Source organism: Macaca fascicularis, chromosome 5, assembly GCF_037993035.2.
Source record: "Macaca fascicularis isolate 582-1 chromosome 5, T2T-MFA8v1.1".
Lineage (NCBI taxonomy): Eukaryota > Metazoa > Chordata > Mammalia > Primates > Cercopithecidae > Macaca > Macaca fascicularis.
In genome coordinates this window covers 104,726,496-104,753,597 of record NC_088379.1, presented here as the reverse complement: position 1 = coordinate 104,753,597, position 27,102 = coordinate 104,726,496, and the positions used below count along the sequence as shown (strand labels likewise).

General features: G+C 39.5%; 1 pseudogene; it reads left to right on the top strand.

Moving 5' to 3' along the window:
• The first annotated feature begins 505 nt into the window (after window positions 1-505).
• On the top strand, window positions 506-26,149 carry LOC107129753 (proliferating cell nuclear antigen pseudogene; annotated as a pseudogene).
• The last annotated feature ends 953 nt before the right edge of the window (window positions 26,150-27,102 follow it).

The window sequence follows — 27,102 nt, the reverse complement described above, 5'->3', positions numbered from 1 at the left end:
ATCACAATTGCCTGCAGCACTCTGGCTAACCAGGAGGCCCTGAGTCTGTCCACATGAACTCTTCATTACCACTACAACCAGCATTTGAGAAAGTCAACACACTAAGGCTATCTATAACCAAGGAATCTCACAGAGTCTATGTCACTCGCCTGGCACCCCCATCAGAGCTAGTACTGGTACCCACTGCTGGGAGACTTGATGACAGGTCATATTTCTAGACCTCTTGCAGACATTCCCCAGCACCAGCCTGGAATGGGCAGCTAGACCCATTGGAACAACAGCACTCACAGTAGTCTGACTGTCAGGGACTTCTACTCCTTGAGGAAGGAAAAGTTTACCGCATCAAGGAACATCGCATGAGACAAAAGAATCCAGACAGCAAGATTTGCGTCCCAAATCTTTCTGCTGGTGGGAAGTCTCTTTCAGCAGAGGCACAGTTGGCGATACTGGGCTCAGCAGGGAAAGTCTGCAGCTCCATCTCAACAATCAGGCAGCCCTGGTGCTCATGAAGAGTCTTGGAGAAGATTTCTGTTTCCCCTTATCTGCCAGTGTAGATACAGCTGGGGCTTTCCCACAAGAGCTCGATATGGATGCACCTACAGACTTCTCTGGAACACTTCAAGGTGACTGCATTCCCACACGAGGAGCACCCTCCAAATGCAGGCTACACAGGAGGAGAGTCACAATTTCTCTCCACTTGGAACATCAATATTCCAGCAAGATGAAAGGAGGTACCTCTCTGATTTGAATAGCCAGAACACTGGGTCAGGAGTGTGTCTGGGAGATGAACAGCTTTCCTGTGGGCCTGGCAGGGGAGGTGAAATGGCTCTGGTCCTTCTCTCTGAGAAGACCTCAGTGTATTTCACTGAGTGCTCCCCCAGTCACATCTGTCAAGTCTGGGACCTCTGCCCACCATTAGGTATTGCATTTACTCACCTGCTTTAGCCACAGCTGGTTTTCACCTGTGGAAAGTTCCCCTACTGGGCTAAAACCTGAACAATTCAACCCAGTAAATACAATACTGTGGGAAAAAATAATAATAAATAAAGAAGTGTACAACATGGGGGAATTAGATAAGCTTCAAGAGACCTCTGCCATTTCAACACTATAGGAGACAGTGAACTTGCTCACACACTGAGCACGTTGCTGCTACAACCAGCATCTGAAAAATTCATCATACAAAGACTCTCTGTAACTAAGTAACTCATAGAGAGTCTTCACCCCTGAGAACACCAAGAGCCACGTTATGCTACAGTAAACTGTAAACATTAAAGTCACAACCTTAAGGGGAGAAAAAGAAATTTTAAAAAAATAGTCAAAGTAAAAGTAACTTCAAGAATAATCATGAAAAATAGTCTACCAACATGAGAAGGAACTACAAAAGTAATTCTGGTAATATGGCAAAACGGGGTTCTATAACACCCCCAAAACATTACACTAGTCCTTCATCAGTAAATCCAAACCAAGATTAAATCTTTGAAGTTCAAGATAAAGAATTTAAAAGGCTGATTATTAAGCTATTCAAGGAGATACCAGAGAAAGGTGAAAACGAACATAAAGAAACTTTTTTTAAAATTCAGGATATAAATAAAAAATTTTCTAAAGAGATAGATGTATTAAAGAAAAGTCAATTAGAACTTCTGGAAATGAAAGACACTTAAATAATTACCAAATGCAGTGGAAAGTTTCAACAGTAGACTAGAACAAGGACAGGAAAGAACTTCAGAGCTCAATGACAAGGCATTTGAATTAACACGGTCACATAAAAATAGAGAAAAAAGAATAAAAACAAAGGAGCAAATTCATGAAGAAACATAAGATTGTACAAAATGGTCAAATCTAAAAATAATTTGTGTTCCTGAGAGAGAAGAGAAAGCAAAAAGTTTGGAAAATTTATTTGAGGGAATAATTGAGGAAAACCTCCCTGGCCTTGCTAGAGAATTAGATATCCAAATACAAGAATTATAAAGTACTCATGGGAGATTCATTGCAAAAACACTATCACCAAGGCCTATAGTCATCAGGCTATCTAGAGTCAATATGAAGGAAAGAATTCTATGAGCAGTGAGACAAAAGCATTAGGTAACCTATAAAGAAAAACCTATCAGACTAGCAGCAGACTTCTCAGCAAAAACCTTACAAGCCAGAGGGATTGGGGACTTAGCGTTAGCCTCCTTAAACAGAGTAACTGTCAGCTAAGAATTATGTATGTAGCAAAACTATTTCATAAATCAAGACAAAATAAAGTCATTTTTAGACAGACAAATGCTGAGGGAATTTGTTACTATCAGACCAGCCCCACAAAAAATGCTAAAAGAAGTTCTAAGTCTTGAAACAAAAGCTCAATATGCACCAAAATAAAACCTCCTGAAAATTCGCAAGGTCTATAAGACAACACAATGAAAAAACAAAGTATCTAGGTAAAAATTAACCTGGTGAATGGAACAGTACCTCACATCTCAATATTAACATTGAATGTAAACGGCCTAAATGCTTCACTTAAAAGAAACAGATTGGCAGAATGAGGCCAGGCATGGTGACTCACACCTGTAATCCTAGCACTTTAGGAAGCCAAGGCAGGTGGGCCACTTGAGCCCAGGAGTTCAAGACCAGCCTACGAAACATGGTGAAGCACCATCTCTACCAAAAATACAAAAATTAGATTGGCATGGTGACACATACCTGTAGTCCCAGTTACTCAGAAGGCTGAGGTGAGAGGATGGCTTGACCTCAGAAGGTGGAGGTTGCAGTGAGCCATGAACTTGCCATTGCACTCCAGCCTGGGTGACAGAGCTAGACTCTGTCTCCAAAAAATAACAATAATAATAATGTAAGTTGGCAGAATTTATTTTAAAAATCAAGAACTAAATAACTGCTGTCTTCAAGAAACTCACCTAACACATAAGGATTCATACAAACTAAAAGTAAAGTGATGGTAAAAGATATTCCACACAAATGAAAACCAAAAGTGAGGAGTAGTAACTATTCTTATATCAGATGAAACAGACTTTAAAGCAACAATTAAAAAAAGACAAAAAGGATTATTATATAATGATAAAAAGATCATTCCAACAAGAAGATGTTACAATCCGAAATTTGTATGCACCAACACTGGAGTTCCCATAATCAAAAAAAAAAAACAATTACTAATTACAGAAGAAATGACATAGACATCAACACAATAATAATGGGGGACTTCAATATCCCACTGACAGCACTAGATAGATCATTGAGACAGAAAGTCCACAAAGAAACAATAGACTTAAAGTACATTCTAGAAGAAGTGAACCTAACAGATATTTACAGAGCATTCTACCCAAGAACTGCAGAATATACACTCTTCTCATCAACATATGGAATGTTCTTCAACATAGGTCATATGATAGGCCACAAAACAAGTCTCAACAAATATTAAAATATGCAAATTATATCAAGTACCTTCTCAGATTGGCAGAATGAAGCCAGGCATGGTGGAAGAAAACTTGAAATAAACTACAGGGGCGCCTGCCATTGCTAAGGCTTGAGTAGGTAAATAAAGCGGCCAGGAAGCTCCAACTGGGTGGAGTCCACTGGAGCTCAAGGAGGCCTGCCTGACTGCCTCTGTAGACTACACCTCTGGGGGCAGGGCAGGGCTGAACAAACGGCAGCAGAAACTTCTGCAGACTTAAATGTCCCTGTCTCACAGCTTTGAAAAAAGTAGTGGTTCTCCCAGCACGGAGTTTGAGATCTGAGAATGGACAGACTGCCTCCTCAAGTAGGTCCCTGGCCCCTGAGTAGCCTAACTGGGAGATACCTCCCAGTAGGGGCTGACTGACACCTCACTCAGCCAGGTGCCCCTCTGAGATGAAGTTTTCAGAGGAATGATCAGGCAGCAACATTTGCTTTTCTGCAATATTTGCTATTCTAAAGCCTCCACTGGTGATACCCAGGCAAACAGGGTCTGGAGTGGACCTCCAGCAAAGTCCAACAGACCTGCAACTGAGGGTCCTGACTGTTGGAAGGAAAACTAACAAACAGAAAGGACATCCACACCAAAACCTCATCTGTATGTCACCATAATGAAAGACCAAAGGTAGACAAAAGGACAAAGATGAGGAGAAACCAGAGCAGAAAATCTGAAAATTCTAAAAATCAGAGCACCTCTTCTCCTTCAAAGGAAAGCAGCTCCTCGCCGGCAACGGAACAAAGCTGGACAGAGAATGACTTTGACGAGTTGGGAGAAGAAGGCTCCAGACGATCAAACTTCTCCGAGCTAAAGGAGGATCTTCAATGCCATTGCAAAGAAGCTAAAAACCTTGAAAAAAGATTAGATGAATGGTTAACTAGAAAAATCAGTGTAGAGAAGTCCTTAACTGACCTGATGGAACTGAAAACCATGGCATGAAAACTATGTGACGCATGCACAAGCTTTAGTAGCCGAATTGATCAACTGGATGAAAGCGTATCAGTAATTAAAGATCAAATGAATGAAATGAAACGAGAAGAGAAGTTTAGAGAAAAAAGAGTAAAAGCAAATGAACAAAGCCTCCAAGAAATATGTGAATATGTGAAAAGTCCAAATCTATGTCTGACTGGTGTACCCAAAAGTGACGGGGAGAATGGAACCAAGTTGGAAAACACTCTGCAGGATATTATCCCAGAGAACTTTCCCAACCTAGCAAGGCAGGCCAGCATTCAAATTCAGGAAATACAGAGAACACCACAAAGATACTCCTTGAGAGGAACAATTCCAAGACACATAATTGTCAGATTCACCAAAGTTGAAGGAAAAAATATTAAGGGCAGCCAGAGAGAAAGGTTGGGTTACCCACAAAGGGAAGCCCATCAGACTAACAGCGAATCTCTCGGCAGAAGCTCTACAAGCCAGAAGAGAGTGGGGGCCAATATTCAACATTCTTAAAGAAAAGAATTGTCAACCCAATTTCATATCCAGCCAAACTAAGCTTCCTAAGTGAAGGAGAAATAAAATCCTTTACAGACAAACACACGCTGAGAGATTTTGTCAGCACCAGGCCTGCCTTACAAGAGCTCCTGAAGGAAGCACTAAACATGGAAAGGAACAACTGGTACCAGCCACTGTAAAAACATGCCAAATTGTAAAGACCATAGATGCTAGGAAGAAACTACATCAACTAACGAGCAAAATAACCAGCTAACACCATAATGACAGGATCAAATTCGCACATAATAATATTAACCTTAAATGTAAATGGGCTAAATGCTCCAATTAAAAGACACAGACTTGCAAACTGGATAAAGAATCAAGACTCATCACTGTGCTGTATTCAGGAGACCCATCTCATGTGCAGAGACACACGTAGGCTCAAAATAAAGGGATGGAGGAAGATCTACCAAGCAAATGGAAAACAAAAAAAAAAAGCAGGGGTTACAATCCTAGTCTCTGATAAAACAGACTTTTAACCAACAAAGATCAAAAGAGACAAAGGAGGCCATTACATAATGGTAAAGGGATCAATACAACAAGAACAGCTAACTATCCTAAATCTATATGCACCCAATACAGGACCACCCAGATTCATAAAGCAAGCCCTTAGAGAACTACAAAGAGACTCAGACTCGCACACAATAATAATGTGAGACTTTAACACCCCACTGTCAACATTAGACAGATCAACGAGACAGAAAGTTAACAAGGATATCCAGGAATTGAACTCAATTCTGCACCAACCAGACCTAATAGACATCTACAGAACTCTCCACCCCAAATCAACAGAATATACATTCTTCTGAGCACCACATCACACTTATTCCAAAAGAGTTGAAAGTAAAGCACTCCTCAGCAAATGTAGAAGAACAGGAATTATAACAAACTGTCTCTCAGACCACAGTGCAATCAAACTAGAACTCAGGATTAAGAAACTCACTCAAAACCACTCAACTACATGGAAACTGAATAACCTGCTCCTGAATGACTACTGGGTACATAACAAAATGAAGGCAGAAATAAAGATGTTCTTTGAAACCAATGAGAATAAAGACACAACATACCAGAATATCTGGGACATATTTAAAGTGTGTAGAGGAAAATTTATAGCACTAAATGCCCACAAGAGAAAGCAGGAAAGATCCAAAATTGACACCCGAACATCACAATTAAAAGAACTAGAGAAGCAAAAGCAAACAAATTCACACTCTAGCAGAAGACAAGAAATAACTAAGATCGGAGCAGAAATGAAGGACATAGAGACACCAAAACCCCTTCAAAAAATCAATGAATCCAGGAGCTGGTTTTTTGAAATGATCAACAAAATTGATAGACCACTAGGAAGACTAATAAAGAAGAAAAGAGAGAAGAATCAAATAGACTCAATAAAAAATGACAAAGGGGATATCATCACCAATCCTACAGAAATACAAACTACCATCAGAGAATACTATAAACACCTCTACACAAATAAACTAGAAAATCTAGAAGAAATTGATAAATTCTTGGACATATACACCCTTCCAAGACTAAACCAGGAAGAAGTTGAATCTCTGAATAGACCAATAACAGGCTATGAAATTGAGGCAATAATTAATGGCCTACCAACCAGAAAAAGCCCAGGACCAGACGGATTCACAGCCGAATTTTAGCAGAGGTACAAGGTGGAGCTGGTGCCATTCCATCTGAAACTATTCCAATCAATAGAAAAAGAGGGAATCCTCCCTAACCCATTTTATGAAACCAGTATCATCCTGATACCAAAGCCTGACAGAGACACAACAAAAAAGAGAATTTTAGACCAATATCCCTGATGAACATTGATGCAAAAATCCTCAATAAAATACTGGCAAACTGAATCCAGCAGCACATCAAAAAGCTTATCCACCATGATCAAGTGGGCTTCATCCCTGGAATGCAAGACTGGTTCAACATATGCAAATCAATAAACACAATCCATCATATAAACAGAACCAAAGACAAAAACCACATGATTATCTCAATAGATGCAGAAAAGGCCTTCAACAAAATTCAACAGCCCTTCATTATAAAAACTCTCAATAAATTAGGTATTGATGGGACATACCTAGAAATAATAAGAGCTATTTATAGCAAACCCACAGCCAATATCATACTGAATGCGCAAAAACTGGAAGCATTCCCTTTGAAAACTGGCACAAGACAGGGATGCCCTCTCTCACCATTCCTATACAACATAGTGTTGGAAGTTCTGGCCTGGGCAATCAGGCAGGAGAAAGAAATAAAACATATTCAATTAGGAAAAGAGGAAGTTAACTTGTCCCTGTCTGCAGATGACATCATTGTATATTTAGAAAACTCCATCATCTCAGCCCAAAATCTCCTTAAGCTGATAAGCAACTTCAGCAAAGTCTCAGGATACAAAATCAATGTGCAAAAATCACACGCATTCCTATACACTAATAGCAGACAGAGAGCCAAATTATGAGTGAATTGCCATTCACAATTGCTTCAAAGAGGGTAAAATACCTAGGAATCCGGCTCCAAGGGATATGAAGGACCTCTTCAAGGAGAACTACAAACTACTGCTCAATGAAATAAAAGGGGACACAAACAAATGGAAGAACATTCTATGCTCATGGATAGGAAGACTCAATATCATGAAAATGACCATACTGCCCAAGGTAATTTATAGATTCAATGCCATCCCCATCAAGCTACCAATGACTTTCTGCAAAAAACTACTTTAAAGTTCATATGGAACCAAAAAAGAGCCTGCATTGCCATGATAATCCTAAGCCAAAAGAAAAAAGCTGGAGGCATCATGCTACCTGACTTCAAACTATACTACAAGGCTACAGTAACCAAAACAGCATGGTACTGGTACCAAAACAGATATATAGACCAATGGAACAGAACAGAGCCCTCAGAAATAATACCACACAACAATCTGATCTTTGACAAATCTGACAAAAATAAGAAACGGGGAAAGGATTCCCTATTTAATAAATGGTGCTGGGAAAACTGGCTAGTCATATGTAGAAACCTGAAACTGGATCCCTTCCTTACACCTTATACAAAAATTAATTCAATAGGGATTAAAGACTTAAATGTTAGACCTAAAACCATAAAAACCCTAGAAGAAAACCTAGGCAATACTATTCAGGACATAGGCATGGGCAAAGACTTCATGACTAAAACACCAAAAGTAATGGCAACAAAAGCCAAAATTGACAAATGGGATTTCATTAAACTAAAGAGCTTCTGCACAGCAAAAGAAACTACCATCAGAGTGAACAGGCAACCTACAGAATGGGAGAAAATTTTTGCAATCTACTCATCTGACGAAGGGCTAATATCCAGAATCTACAAAGAACTTAAACAAATTTACAAGAAAAAAACAAACAACTACATCATAAAGTGGGTGAAGGATATGAACAGATACTTCTCAAAAGAAGACATTTATGCAGCCAACAGACACATGAAAAAATGCTCATCATCACTGGCCATCAGAGAAATGCAAATCAAAACCACAATGAAATACCATCTCACACCAGTTAGAATGGCAATCATTAAAAAGTCAGGAAACAACAGGTGCTGGAGAGGATGTGGAGAAATAGGAACACTTTTACACTGTTGGTGGGACTGTAAACTAGTTCGACCATTGTGGAAGACAGTGTGGCGATTCCTCAAGGCTCTAGAACTAGAGATACCATTTGACCCAGCCATCCCATTACTGGGTATATACCCAAAGGATTGTAAATCATGCTGCTATAAAGACACATGCACACTTATGTTTATTGTGGCACTATTCACAACAGCAAAGACTTGGAACTAACCCAAATGTCCATCAATGATAGACTGGATTAAGAAAATGTGGCACATAAACACCATGGAATACTATGCAGTCATAAAAAGAATGAGTTCATGTCCCTTGTAGGGACATGGATGCAGCTGGAAACCGTCATTCTCAGCAAACTATTGCAAGGACAGAAAACCAAACACCGCATGTTCTCACTCATAGGTGGGAATTGAACAATGAGAACACTCGGACACAGGAAGGGGTACATCGCACACCAGGGCCAGTTGTGAGATGGGGAGGGGGGATAGCATTAGGAGATATACCTAATGTAAATGATGAGTTAACGGGTGCAGCACACCAATGTGGCACATGTATACATATGTAACAAACGTGCACCTTGTGCACATGTACCCTAGAACTTAAAGTACAATAATAAAATTTTAAAAATGAAAGAAACTACAAAAAGAACACACAAAAATTTACAAATACATAGAAATTTAAAAATCTACCCCTGAATGATATTCAGTTAACAATGAAATTAGGATAGAAATTTAAAACTTCTTTGAAATGAATGATAATAATGACACAAGTTCTCAAAACCTCTAAAATACAGCAAAAGCAGTGCTAAGAGGAAAATTTATAGCACCCTAAATGCTTACATCAAAAAGATCACAAATTGACAACCTGTCATCACACCTCAAGGAACTAGAGAAACGTAAACAAACTAAACCTACAGCTAGCAGAAGAAAAGAAATAACAAAGATCAGCGCAGAACTGAATGAAACTGAAACAAGCAAACAAAAAATACAAAAGATAAACGAAACAAAAAACTAGTTCTTTGAAAAGATAAACATAATTGGCTGGGCATGGTGGCTCACACCTGTAATCCCAGCACTCTGAAAGGCCAAGATGGGCAGATCACTTGAGGTCAGGAGTTTGAGACCAGCCTGGCCAACATGGCAAAACTCTGTCTCTACTAAAAATACAAAAATTAGCCAGGTGTGGTGGTCGGTGCCTGTAATCCCAGCTACTCAGGAGGCTGAGGCAGGAGAATTGCTTGAACCCTGGAGGTAGAGGTTGCAGTGAGTCAAGATCATGCCACTGCACTCCAGTCTGGGAGACAGAATGAAACTCTGCCTTTAAAAAATAATAATAATAATAATAAATAGAAATAATAATAATAAAAAGAAAAAGAAAAGAGAAAACAGAAATGAAATTTACTGACCATCTAGATTAATGAAGAAAAAGAGAGAGAAGATTCAAATAATTTCAATTAGAAATGAAACTGGAAACATGACAATCAACACCACAGAAATATAAAAGATCATTCAAGATTACTATGAACACCTCTATGCACACAAACTAGAAAATCTAGAGGAAATGGATAAATTATTGGAAGCATATAATTCTCCTAGATTAAATCAGGAAGAAACTGAAACCCTGAACAGACCAACAACAAACAGCAAGATTGAATCAGTAATTTAAAAACAAAACAAAACAAAACAAAAAAAACTACCAACCAAGAAAAAGCCCATGACCAGATGGATTCATGGCCGAATTCTACCAGACATTGAATGAATTGGTGCCAACGTTATTAAAGTTATTTAAAAGATTTGGAAAAAGAGAATCCTCGTTGAATGACTCCGTGAAGCCAGTATCACCCTGATACCAAAATCATGAAAGGACACAATGAGAAAAAGAAAACTGTGGATCAATATTACTGATGAACATAGATGCAGATGTCCTCAACAAAATGCTAGCTAAACAAATACAACAGCACATCAAAAAGATAATGTACCATAATCAAGTGTGTTTCATCTCAGTGATGCAGGGATGGTTGAACATAAGGAAGTCAATAAGTGTGATACATCACATAAACAGAATTAAAAACAAAAATCACATGATTATCTCAATACGTGCAGAAAAAAGCATTTGACAAAATCCAACATCCCTTTATGATTAAAACCCTCAGCAAAATTGGCATAAAAGGGACATACCTTAATGTAATAAAAGCCAATAAAAGACAAGCCCATAGTCAACATTATACTGAATGGGGAAAAGCTGACAAAATCCAACATCCCTTTATGATTAAAACCCTCAGCAAAATTGGCATAAAAGGGACATACCTTAATGTAATAAAAGCCAATAAAAGACAAGCCCATAGTCAACATTATACTGAATGGGGAAAAGCTGAAAGCATTTTCCCTGAGAAGTGGAAAAAGACAAGGATGCCCACTTTCACCACTTGTCTTCAACATCGTTCTGGAAGTCCTACTCAGAGCAATCAGGCAAGAGAAAGAAATAAAGGCATCCAAATCAGAAAAGAAGTCAAACTATCACTGTTCACCAATGATATGATCATATGCTTAGAAAACCCTAAAGACTCCTACAAAAGACTCCTAGATTTGACAAACACATTCAGTAAACTCTCAGGCTACAAAATCAATGTACACAAATCACTATCACTGCTATACACCAATAATTAAGCTGATAATCAAATAAAGAACTCAATCCCTTTTACAATAGCTGCCAAAATAAAATAAAATACTTAGGAATATGCTTAACCAAGGAGGTGAAAGATGTCTGTAAGGAGAACAAAAAACCACTGGTGAAAGAAATCATAGATGATATAAACGAATGGAAACATACCCCATGTTCATGAATGGGAAGAATCAATATTGTGAAAATAACCTTATGGCCCAAAGCAAACTACAGATTCAATTCAATTCCCATCAAAATACTAACATTATTTTTCACAGACTTAGAAAAAACAATTCTAAAATTCATATGGAACCAAAAAGGAGCCTGAATAACCAAAACAATAGTAAGCAAAAAAAACAAATCTAGAAGCATCACATTACCAGACTTCAAGTATCCTACAAGGTTAACAAACATCATGGTACTGGTATAAAAGTAGGCACATAGATCAATGGAACAAATAGAAAACCCAGAAATCAAGCCAAATACTTACAACCAACTGATCTTCAAGCAAACAAAAACATAAATTGGGGAAGGGACACATTACTTAGTAAATTGTGCTGGGAAAACTAGCTAACCACATGTAGAAGAATGAAACTGGATCCCTATCTCTCACCTTGTACAAGAGTCAATTCGAGATAGATCGATGACTTAAATCTAAGACCCAAAACCTTACAAACTACTCGACAACAACTTTGGAAAAACTCTTCTGGATATTGGTCTTGGCAAAGAATTCCCGACTAAAACCCCAAAAGCAAATGCAACAAAAACAAAAATAAACAAATGGGACCTAATTAAACAGTTTCTGCACAGCAAAAGACATAATCTTCAGAGCAAACAGGCAGCCCACAATGGGAGAAAATATTTGCAAACCGTCCATCCACAAAGGACTAATATCGAGAATCTGCAAGGAACTCAAATAAATCAATAAGGAAAAACAAACAATTCCAACAAAATGTGTGCAAGTGACATAGACATTTCTTGAATTAAGATATGCAAATGGTCAATAAACATATAAAAAATACTCAACATCATTAATCATCAAAGAAATGCAAATTAAGACCACAATGAGATACCACCTTACTCCTGCAAGAATGGCCATTAGTAAAAAGTTTAAAAAAAACAGATGTTGGCATGGATGTGGTGAACAGGGAACACTTATACGCTGCTAGTGGAAATGTAAATTGATATAACCACTATGGAAAACAGTATGGAGAGTCTTCAAAAAAAAAAAAAGTCAATCTACCATTCAATTCAGCAATTTCACTACTGGGTATCTACCCAAAGGAAAAGAAGTCATTATATGAATAAGACACCTGCATGTGTATGTTTATTGCAGCACAGTTCACAATTGCAACAATATAGAACCAACCTAAGTTCCCATCAACCAATGAGTGAATAAAGAAAGTGTGGTATATACACATTGTGGAATACTACTCAGACATAAAAAGGAACAAAATAATTTATTTTTGCAGCAACTTGGATGGAGCTGGAGGCCATTCATTATTCTAAGTGAAGCAACTCGGGAATGAAAAACCAAATAGCATATGTTCTCACTTATAAGTGGAAGCTAAGCTATGAATACACAAAAGCATAGAGAGTGCTATAACGAACTTGGAGACTCATAAGGAATCAAACTTGACTTATAGAGCCAATAAAAGCCGCTTGGAAAAATTAGCCTCATACCTTGTCTACACAATCCCTGTACAGTGTTCCTGACCTGTGGTAAGTAGAGAATGTCACTTTCTGACAGGGCCAGGAGCCCCAAGTTATCTTGGGATCTGAAGGGGAGAAAAATTTACCTTTGAATTATAGGAATTTGATAGTACAAACCCATGGCTGGGTTCTGCTTTAAATAAAAAAGTCTTACCTGATATTCCTTTTATGGAACAAAGCTCCATCAAAGCTAATTTTAAAACCCTATGTGGCAAACAATTCTTCTTGCTGCACTTTATACAAATAATTGGGCCAAGTATAAGACTAAACCTTATTTTTGCAAACAAATTGGTCCTATTATGATTTGTCTTTAGTAAAAATGGAAAAGTTATGTTTCAAAAACTATGGTACACCTGTTATTATAATATATTCTAGTCTCGTTGGTTGTTTTTTAGGTTTCTTCTCTGCACTTTAGACTGATTCTGCTTATTCCTATAAACCAACAGTGATCTCTGGCTGCTGCTCAAAATAAACAAGAGGGATGGGTAATGTAAAAACCTGGATCAATATTCTAGTTCTGGGCACATATTGGATTTAGTTGGCAATCCCATGTCAGCTTGGTTTCAACAGTTGCTCAGTTCATGGAAAGCCTTCTTGTTTAGTTTATTTGGGATAGTTTTGCTTATTTTGCTGTACTGTTGTGGAATGTATTGCTGTTGTACTCTTTGTGTAGGAATGCAGGATAAGCTTACTCAATGTTTTCTTAAATTGAACACTTATTAATCTTCCAGATATCATCTTTTGTCAGAATTCAGAGTAATGAATGATCCTCAGCATATGGATGCCTTGTGACTGAGCTCCTCTCTACCTCAAATACAAGAGATCATAATAGTTAGGCAAGAATATCATTGCCCCTATTCAGCCTAAAGAAGAAGTTACAGAAGATGGATCTTTGTCCCTCAATAACCCTTAGGATTAAGGATTCCCTTGTAAAAGGGAGGGGTGAAATATGTCAGATGATTGCCATTCTCAACCCAGAGAGATTCCATCCTGAATAGGCACTGGGTAAAATAAGGCCAAGATCTACAGGGCTGCATTCCCAGGAGGTTAGGTGTTTTTAGTCACAGGATAAGACGGAGGGTTGACACAATATGCAGGTCACAAAGACCTTGATGATAAAACAGGCTGTTTTGAGAAGCTGGCCAAAACCCACCAAAACCAAGATGGTGTTGAAAGTGATTTCTGGTTGTCCTCACTGCACATTATACACTAATTATAATACATTACTATGCTAAAAAGACACTCCCACCAGTGCCATGACAGTTTAGAAATGCCATGGCAACATCAGGAAGTTACCCTAAATGTTCAAAAAAGGGAGAAACCCTAAGTTTCAGGAATTTCCCACTTTTTTTTTGGGAAGTCCATGAATAATCCACCCCTTGTTTAGCATATAATCAAGAAATAACTAAAAGTATGTTCAGTTGAACAGCCCATGTTTCCATTCTTTTATTCCTGTACTCCCTTAAGAAATTTGCTGTCATTTAAAAAAAATGAATTCACTATGATATAATTCATCCATGTAACCAAAAACAACTTGTTCCCCAAAATCTCTTGAAATAAAAAAATATTTTTAAAAAATAGAAATTAAATAATAAAATGAACAAAAGGTCTGAATAGACATTTCTTAAAATAAGACATAAAGATTGCCAACAGGTATATAAAAAGGTGCTCAATATTGATCACCAGAAAAATGCAAATGAAAGGTACAATGAGATATCATCTCACCTCAGTGACCTGGCTTTTATCCAAAGGACAGACAATAGCAAATTCTATTGAGGATACAGAGAAAGGTGAACTCTTGTTCACTGTTGGTAGCAATGTAAATTAGTACAGTCACTATAGAGAACAGTATGGAGTTTCCTTAAAATACTCAAAACAGAACTACCATGTGATCCAACAATCCGACTGCTAGGTATATACACAAATGCGAAGAAGTCAATATATTCCAGAGATATCTGCACTGTCATTTTTACTATGGCACTATTTAATATAGCCAAGGTTTGGAATCAACCTAAGTGTCTATCAACAGATGAATGGATAAAGAAAATGGAGATTATATATACAATGGAGTACTATTCAGCCATAAAAAAGAATTAAGTCTTGTCATTTGCCACAACATAGATGAAACTGGAAGACATTATGTTCAGTGAAATAAGCCAGGACCAAAACAAACAAATTTCACATGTTCTCACTGATTCATGGCAGGTAAAAACCAAATCAGTTGAACTCATGGAAATAGAGGGTAGAATGATGGTTGCCAGTGGCTAGAAAGGGTAGTGGGAAAGGGTAGCAGAGGATGCCAAGATGGTTAATAGGCTCAAAAATATAATTAGATAAAATGAATAAGATCTAATATTTGAAACTACAACAGGAGAGTCAACAATAACTTATTGTATATTTTTAAATAACCAAAAGAGTGGAATTTGAATGTTCCTAACACAAAGAAATGACAAACGCCTGAGGTGATAGATACCCTATTTACCTTGAGGTGACTATTACACATTGTATGACTGTATCAAAATATCTCAGGTACCCCGTAAATATGTATACCTAATATGCACTCATAAAAAATTAAAAATAAAAAAATGTTTTTTAAAATAAAAGATGATGTTATCCCCCTCAAGGTATGTCCTCGTGTCCCCAAATGGTTTCTAGGCCAATAAATACGGTCAACAATCAAATCTCAGCTTGACTAGGGAAACAGTTCACCAAAAAATCACTATAGGACCCAACTCATATGTACCTGTGGGAACAGAAAAAGCTTATTAGATATCAATCATGAGCATGCTCGGCCAGGGGAGCAGAATATAAAGGAGAGGTTGTTGAAATCGGGGCAATCTCCTGCAACTGAAGAAGTAGTACCCCAAGAAAGACATCTGGAATCAGTTCAGTGCTACTGGGATAGCTCCTTTAAAATTGGGGGGGGGGGGGGGCGGGAAATTATGGCCTACAACAAATCAGGTGAAGATTCCAGAACTGCTTTGGAAGAGTGCTAAGGAAGGAGTCAAGAGGCTCAGAGAGGTGGGAATGTTCAACTGGACTTGTCATATAAGACCTGAAAATCCAGAAGATGACTCTGTTTCTCAAGAGAATCAAAAGGGGACACTCCTTTTACTAAAGCAATAAGAAACGCAAAGTGGTGCAAGGGCTGGGGATGAAGGGCACTGGCCTCATTGAGAGGCTTGGCAGTGTCTATGCTTTGTACACCAGGGGTAATGGTAGGGAAGCCCCTAGGATTCAGGGATGATAGGATTATGAAACAGCAGAGGCCAGAAGGCACCACTTAGCCATCAAGAGCAAGATCGATGTAATTATCCAAATAGATAACAAAGGTTGAATGGAAACCAGCGGGCTGTGACATACAGAGATCTGTAGTGATGGTTAATAAATCATGGTGTGCCTAGAGCTAAGATGGATAAGGGTACTGCCTCACCCACACCCAAAAGAAGATCAATAATGGGTGAGTCAAAGGTTGATGTCAGCTGCCACAATAGAAAATTATAATCTCTCTATCCAGTTTCCAAACCTAAGCCAGTTCTCAAATCCAGAGCCATCAATGGAAGCAAAGCTAGGTCCTCTGCAGAAAGAACCCAACACACAGTAATTATACACACTATCAATTCCCTCAGACCTTCCCTAGACTGATAAAGCAGTATTACTATATATGGGGAAAGGGGAAATACTTTTATTTATTTATTTATTTATTTATTTATTTATTTTTGAGATAGGGTCTCACTCTGTCACCCAGGCTAGAGTGCAGTGGCACATTCATAGTTCACTGCAACCTCAAACTCCCAGGCTCAAGCAGTCCTTCTATGTCAGCTTCCCAAGTAGCTGGGACCACAGGCACTTGCTACAAAGACTAGCTATTTTTTTTTTCTGTAGAGGCAGGAACTTGCTATTTTGCCCAGGCTGGTCTTGAACCCCTAGTCTTAAGCAATTCTCCCAAATTGGCCTCCCAAAGTGTTGGGATTACAGGCCTGTGCTAGCACGCCTGGCCAGAAATACCCATATCTTTAAAGAACTCTCAGATGCAGAGTCTGAGCTGACATTGACACCAAAGTAACCCAAATGCTAGCATAGGTCCTCCATTCTGTGAATGAGGAGGCATCCCAGTTTACTAAAAATTTATTGGAGGTGAGGGAAGGAGAGGATCAATGAATTAAAAATTTTTGAAATGTTATATGTGAAAGCTTTTTATTTGGCTACATATATTGTTGGTTACTTTCTCAACATTGAAAAAATAAAGAGAGGGGGGGCGGAGCAAGATGGCCGAATAGGAACAGCTCCAGTCTCCAACTCCCAGCGCGAGCGACACAGAAGACCAGTGATTTCTGCATTTTCAACTGAGGTACTGGGTTCATCTCACTGGGGAGTGCCGGACGATCGGTGCTGGTCAGCTGCTGCAGCCCGACCAGCGAGAGCTGAACCAGGGCGAGGCATTGCCTCACCTGGGAAGCGCAAGGGGGAAGGGAATCCCTTTTCCTAGCCAGGGGAACTGAGACACACAACACCTGGAAAATTGGGTAACTCCCACCCCAATACTGCGCTTTAAGCAAACAGGCACACCAGGAGATCATATCCCACACCTGGCCGGGAGGGTCCCACACCCACGGAGCCTCCCTCATTGCTAGAGCAGCAGTCTGTGATCTACCGGCAAGGCAGCAGCGAGGCTGGGGGAGGGGTGCCTGCCATTGCTGAGGCTTAAGTAGGTAAACAAAGCTGCTGGGAAGCTCGAACTGGGTGGAGCTCACAGCAGCTCAAGGAAACCTGCCTGTCTCTGTAGACTCCACCTCTGGGGACAGGGCACAGTAAACAATAACAAACGGAACAGAAACCTCTGCAGACGCAAACCACTCTGTCTGACAGCTTTGAAGAGAGCAGTGGATCTCCCAACACGGAGGTTGAGATCTGAGAAGGGACAGACTCCCTGCTCAAGTGGGTCCCTGACCCCTGAGTAGCCTAACTGGGAGACATCCCCCACTAGGGGCAGTCTGACACCCCACACCTCACAGGGAGGAGTACACCCCTGAGAGGAAGCTTCCAAAGCAAGAATCAGACAGGTACACTCGCTGTTCAGAAATATTCTATCTTCTGCAGCCTCTGCTGCTGATACCCAGGCAAACAGGGTCTGGAGTGGACCTCAAGCAATCTCCAACAGACCTACAGCTGAGGGTCCTGACTGTTAGAAGGAAAACTATCAAACAGGAAGGACACCTACACCAAAACCCCATCAGTACATCACCATCATCAAAGACCAGAGGCAGATAAAACCACAAAGATGGGGGAAAAGCAGGGCAGAAAAGCTGGATATTCAAAAAATAAGAGCGCATCTCCCCCGGCAAAGAAGCGCAGCTCATCGCCAGCAACGGATCAAAGCTGGACGGAGAATGACTTTGACGAGATGAGAGAAGAAGGCTTCAGTCCATCAAATTTCTCAGAGCTAAAGGAGGAATTACGTACCCAGCGCAAAGAAACTAAAAATCTTGAAAAAAAAGTGGAAGAATTGATGGCTAGAGTAATTAATGCAGAGAAGGTCCTAAACGAAATGAAAGAGATGAAAACCATGACACGAGAAATACGTGACAAATGCACAAGCTTCAGTAACCGACTCGATCAACTGGAAGAAAGAGTATCAGCGATTGAGGATCAAATGAATGAAATGAAGCGAGAAGAGAAACCAAAAGAAAAAAGAAGAAAAAGAAATGCACAAAGCCTGCAAGAAGTATGGGATTATGTAAAAAGACCAAATCTACGTCTGATTGGGGTGCCTGAAAGTGAGGGGGAAAATGGAACCAAGTTGGAAAACACTCTTCAGGATATCATCCAGGAGAACTTCCCCAACCTAGTAGGGCAGGCCAACATTCAAATCCAGGAAATACAGAGAACGCCACAAAGATACTCCTCGAGAAGAGCAACTCCAAGACACATAATTGCCAGATTCACCAAAGTTGAAATGAAGGAAAAAATCTTAAGGGCAGCCAGAGAGAAAGGTCGGGTTACCCACAAAGGGAAGCCCATCAGACTAACAGCAGATCTCTCGGCAGAAACTCTCCAAGCCAGAAGAGAGTGGGGGCCAATATTCAACATTCTTAAAGAAAAGAATTTTAAACCCAGAATTTCATATCCAGCCAAACTAAGTTTCATCAGTGAAGGAGAAATAAAATCCTTTACAGATAAGCATGTGCTTAGAGATTTTGTCACCACTAGGCCTGCCTTACAAGAGACCCTGAAGGAAGCACTAAACATGGAAAGGAACAACTGGTACCAGCCATTGCAAAAACATGCCAAAATGTAAAGACCATCGAGGCTAGGAAGAAACTGCATCAACTAACAAGCAAAATAACCAGTTAATATCATCATGGCAGGATCAAGTTCACACATAACAATCTTAACCTTAAATGTAAATGGACTAAATGCTCCAATTAAAAGACACAGACTGGCAAACTGGATACAGAGTCAAGACCCATCAGTCTGCTGTATTCAGGAGACCCATCTCACACGCAGAGACATACATAGGCTCAAAATAAAGGGATGGAGGAAGATTTACCAAGCAAATGGAGAAAAAAAAAAGCTGGGGTTGCAATACTAGTCTCTGATAAAACAGACTTTAAACCATCAAAGATCAAAAGAGACAAAGAAGGCCATTACATAATGGTAAAGGGATCAATTCAACAGGAAGAGCTAACTATCCTAAATATATATGCACCCAATACAGGAGCACCCAGATTCATAAAGCAAGTCCTTAGAGACTTACAAAGAGACTTAGACTCCCATACAATAATAATGGGAGACTTCAACACTCCACTGTCAACATTAGACAGATCAACGAGACAGAAAGTTAACAAGGATATCCAGGAATTGAACTCATCTCTGCAGCAAGCAGACCTAATAGACATCTATAGAACTCTCCACCCCAAATCAACAGAATATACATTCTTCTCAGCACCACATCGTACTTACTCCAAAATTGACCATGTAATTGGAAGTAAAGCACTCCTCAGCAAATGTACAAGAACAGAAATTGTAACAAACTGTCTCTCAGACCACAGTGCAATCAAACTAGAACTCAGGACTAAGAAACTCAATCAAAACCGCTCAACTACATGGAAACTGAACAACCTGCTCCTGAATGACTACTGGGTACATAACAAAATGAAGGCAGAAATAAAGATGTTCTTTGAAACCAATGAGAACAAAGATACAACATACCAGAATCTCTGGGACACATTTAAAGCAGTGTGTAGAGGGAAATTTGTAGCACTAAATGCCCACAAGAGAAAGCAGGAAAGATCTAAAATTGACACTCTAACATCGCAATTAAAAGAACTAGAGAAGCAAGAGCAAACTCATTCGAAAGCTAGCAGAAGGCAAGAAATAACTAAGATCAGAGCAGAACTGAAGGAGATAGAGACACAAAAAACCCTCCAAAAAATCAATGAATCCAGGAGTTGGTTTTTTGAAAAGATCAACAAAATTGACAGACCACTAGCAAGACTAATAAAGAAGAAAAGAGAGAAGAATCAAATCGACGCAATTAAAAATGATAAAGGGGATATCACCACTGACCCCACAGAAATACAAACTACCATCAGAGAATACTATAAACACCTCTACGCAAATAAACTGGAAAATCTAGAAGAAATGGATAATTTCCTGGACACTTACACTCTTCCAAGACTAAACCAGGAAGAAGTTGAATCCCTGAATAGACCAATAGCAGGCTCTGAAATTGAGGCAATAATTAATAGCCTACCAACCAAAAAAAGTCCAGGACCAGATGGATTCACAGCTGAATTCTACCAGAGGTACAAGGAGGAGTTGGTACTATTCCTTCTGAAACTATTCCAATCAATAGAAAAAGAGGGAATCCTCCCTAACTCATTTTATGAGGCCAACATCATCCTGATACCAAAGCCTGGCAGAGACACAACAAAAAAAGAGAATTTTAGACCAATATCCCTGATGAACATCGATGCAAAAATCCTCAATAAAATACTGGCAAACCGGATTCAGCAACACATCAAAAAGCTTATCCACCATGATCAAGTGGGCTTCATCCCTGGGATGCAAGGCTGGTTCAACATTCGCAAATCAATAAACGTAATCCAACATATAAACAGAACCAAAGACAAGAACCACAGGATTATCTCAATAGATGCAGAAAAGGCTTTTGACAAAATTCAACAGTCCTTCATGCTAAAAACGCTCAATAAATTCGGTATTGATGGAACGTACCTCAAAATAATAAGAGCTATCTATGACAAACCCACAGCCAATATCATACTGAATGGGCAAAAACTGGAAAAATTCCCTTTGAAAACTGGCACAAGACAGGGATGCCCTCTCTCACCACTCCTATTCAACATAGTGTTGGAAGTTCTGGCTAGGGCAATTAGGCAAGAGAAAGAAATCAAGGGTATTCAGTTAGGAAAAGAAGAAGTCAAATTGTCCCTGTTTGCAGATGACATGATTGTATATTTAGAAAACCCCATTATCTCAGCCCAAAATCTCCTTAAGCTGATAAGCAACTTCAGCAAAGTCTCAGGATACAAAATTAATGTGCAAAAATCACAAGCATTCTTATACACCAGTAACAGACAAACAGAGAGCCAAATCAGGAATGAACTTCCATTCACAATTGCTTCAAAGAGAATAAAATACCTAGGAATCCAACTGACAAGGGATGTAAAGGACCTCTTCAAGGAGAACTACAAACCACTGCTCAGTGAAATCAAAGAGGACACAAACAAATGGAAGAACATACCATGCTCATGGATAGGAAGAATCAATATCGTGAAAATGGCCATACTGCCCAAGGTAATTTATAGATTCAATGCCATCCCCATCAAGCTACCAATGAGTTTCTTCACAGAATTGGAAAAAACTGCTTTAAAGTTCATATGGAACCAAAAAAGAGCCCGCATCTCCAAGACAATCCTAAGTCAAAAGAACAAAGCTGGAGGCATCACGCTACCTGACTTCAAACTATACTACAAGGCTACAGTAACCAAAACAGCATGGTACTGGTACCAAAACAGAGATATAGACCAATGGAACAGAACAGAGTCCTCAGAAATAATACCACACATCTACAGCCATCTGATCTTTGACAAACCTGAGAGAAACAAGAAATGGGGAAAGGATTCCCTATTTAATAAATGGTGCTGGGAAAATTGGCTAGCCATAAGTAGAAAGCTGAAACTGGATCCTTTCCTTACTCCTTATACGAAAATTAATTCAAGATGGATTAGAGACTTAAATGTTAGACCTAATACCATAAAAATCCTAGAGGAAAACCTAGGTAGTACCATTCAGGACATAGGCATGGGCAAAGACTTCATGTCTAAAACACCAAAAGCAACGGCAGCAAAAGCCAAAATTGACAAATGGGATCTCATTAAACTAAAGAGCTTCTGCACTGCAAAAGAAACTACCATCAGAGTGAACAGGCAACCTACAGAATGGGAGAAAATTTTTGCAATCTACTCATCTGACAAAGGGCTAATATCCAGAACCTACAAAGAACTCAAAGAAATTTACAAGAAAAAAACAAACAACCCCATCAAAAAGTGGGCAAAGGATATGAACAGACATTTCTCAAAAGAAGACATTCATACAGCCAACAGACACATGAAAAAATGCTCATCATCACTGGCCATCAGAGAAATGCAAATCAAAACCACAATGAGATACCATCTCACACCAGTTAGAATGGCGATCATTAAAAAGTCAGGAAACAACAGGTGCTGGAGAGGATGTGGAGAAATAGGAACACTTTTACACTGTTGGTGGGATTGTAAACTAGTTCAACCATTGTGGAAAACAGTATGGCGATTCCTCAAGGATCTAGAACTAGATGTACCATATGACCCAGCCATCCCATTACTGGGTATATACCCAAAGGATTATAAATTATGCTGCTATAAAGACACATGCACACGTATGTTTATTGCAGCACTATTCACAATAGCAAAGACTTGGAATCAACCCAAATGTCCATCAGTGACAGATTGGATTAAGAAAATGTGGCACTTGGCCGGGCGCGGTGGCTCAAGCCTGTAATCCCAGCACTTTGGGAGGCCGAGACGGGCGGATCACGAGGTCAGGAGATCGAGACCATCCTGGCTAACAAGGTGAAACCCCATCTCAACTAAAAAATACAAAAAATAACTAGCCGGGAGAGGTGGCGGGCGCCTGTAGTCCCAGCTACTCGGGAGGCTGAGGCAGGAGAATGGCGTAAACCCGGGAGGCGGAGCTTGCAGTGAGCTGAGATCCGGCCACTGCATCCCAGCCTGGGCGACAGAGCGAGACTCCCTCTCAAAAAAAAAAAAAAAAAAAAAAAGAAAATGTGGCACATATACACCATGGAATACTATGCAGCCATAAAAAAGGATGAGTTCGGGTCCTTTGTAGGGACATGGATGCAGCTGGAAACCATCATTCTTAGCAAACTATCACAAGAACAGAAAACCAAACACCGCATGTTCTCACTCATAGGTGGGAACTGAACAATGAGAACACTTGGACTCAGGAAGGGGAACATCACACACCGGGGCCTATCATGGGGAGGGGGGAGGGGGGAGGGATTGCATTGGGAGTTATACCTGATGTAAATGATGAGTTGATGGGTGCAGCACACCAACATGGCACAAGTATACATATGTAACAAACTTGCACGTTATGCACATGTACCCTACAACTTAAAGTATAATAATAATAAATAAATTAAAAATAATAATAATAATAATAATAAAGATTAGGTTATCCAGCAAGATACTGATGCAGGTCACTGGGGCTCAGTCCTTCTGAGGAATTCTGGGAAGCAGTGAGGAACAGGCTCAGAGTTGTTCAACTCAAGGAGCAAGGAAGCTGGGTCGGGGGTGGGAGGTGGTATCTATGAGCTTTCAACCTTCATTGGTTGAGAACTGCCCTTGGGGACCTTAACTCCTCAGGACTTCCCACTTGCTCTGAGCAAGGCTAGAGCATTCTCCTACAGCCCGAAAGAACCCCCAGGGAGATAGTTGCATTGCCTTGGGCTAGTACAGAAATCAGAGTTATGGGTTAGATGCAGACAGTATCTGCTGCAGAATGCTAATGATTTATTTACCCAAAGAAAATAAAAAAGGCAAATGGATATGCTGATATGCATGAATAAATGAATACATTGAAAAAAAAATAAAGAAAAAATAAAGAGAAACATGAATTCAAGAGTCGAGCCCCTGATTATAGTTGTACTTAACTAGGAAGATAAATACAGATTATCACTTGTAGACTTTCATACCAAAAAAATAAACTGTTTGGTTGCTTCCATGTACAAAGGAATAAATACTTGTATTTTGCTGATTATTTTGTAATCAACAAGTAATAATTTATAGCAGGCTTGGGGAAAATATGAAAACTTGAATTGTAGCATTGCCTTGGTAGAGTTACTAATTTGATAGATGCTATAGTTTGAATATGTCCCCAAAATTATAATTTCCTGTGCAAAAGACGGAGTAAAATTTTCTGCAAGTGGAGAACTTGGATGTGGCAACATTGTTACAAACAAGTAATGACAATAAAGAAGGGGCTGTTGCCATACAGATGAATGAGCCAGTTCAGCTAACTTGTTGAAAGTCTAATCTCTAAAGCAACAGTGTTGGAAGGCAGAACCTAAAAGGTGTTTAGCTCATGAGGGCTCCACTTTCACGAATTAATTAATGCTATTATAAAAGGGTGAGCCCAATTCTCATTTGTCTCCTTTCCTCTCCGGCTCTTGTGCCATGTGGGGACACAATGTTTCTCCTCGCTGGAGGCTGCAGTGTTCAAGGCATCATCTTGAAAGCAGAGAGACTGAGCCCTAACCTGACCATTCCTTGATTTTAGACCTGCCAGCCACTAGAACTGTGAGAGAATAAATTTCTGTTCTTTATAAATTACCCAGTCTGTGAAATTCCATCACAGCAGCACAAAACAGACTAAGACAACAGGCTACTACTTCAGATCCGCTCTGCCTGTACCACACCTTGTATTCTACTGCTATCATAACACCTATCACGCAGATGAAAGTTATGTATTGATTTATGTAGTGGTTTCTCTTTGTTATCTATTGCTGTGTAGCAGATTACCTCAAAACCTAGTGTCCCAGAACAACCACATTTATTCTCTTGCAGTTTCTGTGAGTCAGGAATTCAGGAGCAGCTTGATGGTACTAGTGCAGGGTTTACCATGAGGTTACAGTGAAAAGGCTGACTGGGACTGTAGTCTTTGAAGGCTTGCCTGAGGCCAGAGGATCTGTTTTCCAAAGACCGTCATTTGGTTGGCAAATTAGTGCTGGCTGTTTGTGAAGGTCTTCAGTTTCACCACCTGGACCTCTTCAAAGTGCTGCTTGAGTGTCTTCGTGATATGAAAGCTGACTTCTTCCAGAAACAGTGAGAAGTCACAATGTATTTTATGACCTAGCCTCAGATGTCACACACTGTCATCTCCACAACATCTTATTAGTTGCACAGTCAGCCCTATTCAATGTGAGAGATAGGCCTGCTGGGACAATAGTTCAAGCAGGTGAACCTACACAGCTTGAAAGTATCACACATTTCCTTGGTGCAGTTCACCCTGCATGCCCAGGGCTTCAACACATACCACTGTGACCACAACCTAGTCATAACCATGAGCCTCACCAACACGTCCAAAATGCTAAAATATGACAATGGCAGTGAAGACGTCATTACATGGAGGACTGAAGGTACCATGGACCTCTTGGTGTTAGAATTCGAAGCACTAAATCAAGAGAACTTTTAGACTATGAATTGAAGTTAATGATTTTAGATACTGAGCAACTTGAAATTCCAGAACAAGAGTACAGCTGTGTAGTAAAGATGCATTCTAGTGAATTTGTGCATATATGCCAAGATCTCAGTCATATTGGAGAGTTTGTTATAATTTCCTGTGCAAAAGATGGAGTGAAATTTTCTGCAAATGGAGGACTTGGAAATGGAAACATTGTCACAAACAAGTAATCACAATAAAGAAGAGGAGGCTGTTGCCATAATGATGAATGGGCCAGTTCAGCTAACTTTTACACTAAGGTACTTAAATTTCTTTATAACAGGCACTCCACTCTCTCTTCGCAGTAACACTCAGTATGTCTGCAGATGCACCCCTTGCTGTAGAGTATAAAACTGCTGGATATGGAACATTTAAAGTATTATTTGGCTCCCAAGATTGAAGATGAAAAAGGATTTTAGAAATTCTTAAAATCCAAGAAAATAAAACTAAGCTCCGAAAATTGCTTCTGAGATTCCAGGGTGTACTGAAGTCATTTCTGTCAATAAATTTATGCCTCTGAATACACAGGTAGATACTGTTTTCTGTATATAACATATTTTTTCCTCTATCTTCTAGAATCTGTTTAAAGTAAAAAATCCAAAGTCAAATCTGGTCTCATTAACCTAGAGAGATATCTGCTTTACTTACAAATATTCCTTCTGATTTTTATAACAAGAGGGTTATAAAAGGGATCTTGACTCTAAATGCAATTTTAAGAATTGTGTTTCTGATTTAAATAAAGTTTTGGGTTTTTTTGTTTGTTTGTTTTTTGTTTTGTTTTGTTTTGAGACAGAGTCTCGCTCTGTCACCCAGGCTGGAGTGCAGTGGCGTGATCCTGGCTCACTGCAAGCTCCGCCTCCCGGGTTCACACCATTCTCCTGCCTCAGCCTCCCAAGTAGCTGGGACTACAGGCACCCGCCACCACGCCCAGTTAATTTTTTGTATTTTTAGTAGAGACGGGGTTTCACTGTGTTAGCCAGGATGGTCTCATTCTCCTGACCTCCTGATCCGCCCGTCTCGGCCTCCCAAAGTGCTGAGATTACAGGTGTGAGCCACCGCGCCTGGCTTAAATAAAGTCTAATCTGAATTTTAAATGTCAAAAAAGAAACTAGCACATTGGCAGAGTAATTTTGTCTTTTGAATCTACTAATAAAAAATGTGGTCTGTATTTTGTATGTCTGTTTTTATTTACAATTTTACATTTCTAACAACTAACTTTATTATATTTTACACAAAGTACCAGTCCACAATACACTGAAAATAAAACAAACAAAAAGTCATCCTTCACTATGGATCACTCAAGAAAGACTGTCCTAAACCACACATATGCTGCAAATTGAATGGAAGATACATGAACAGGCATGACTTGAGT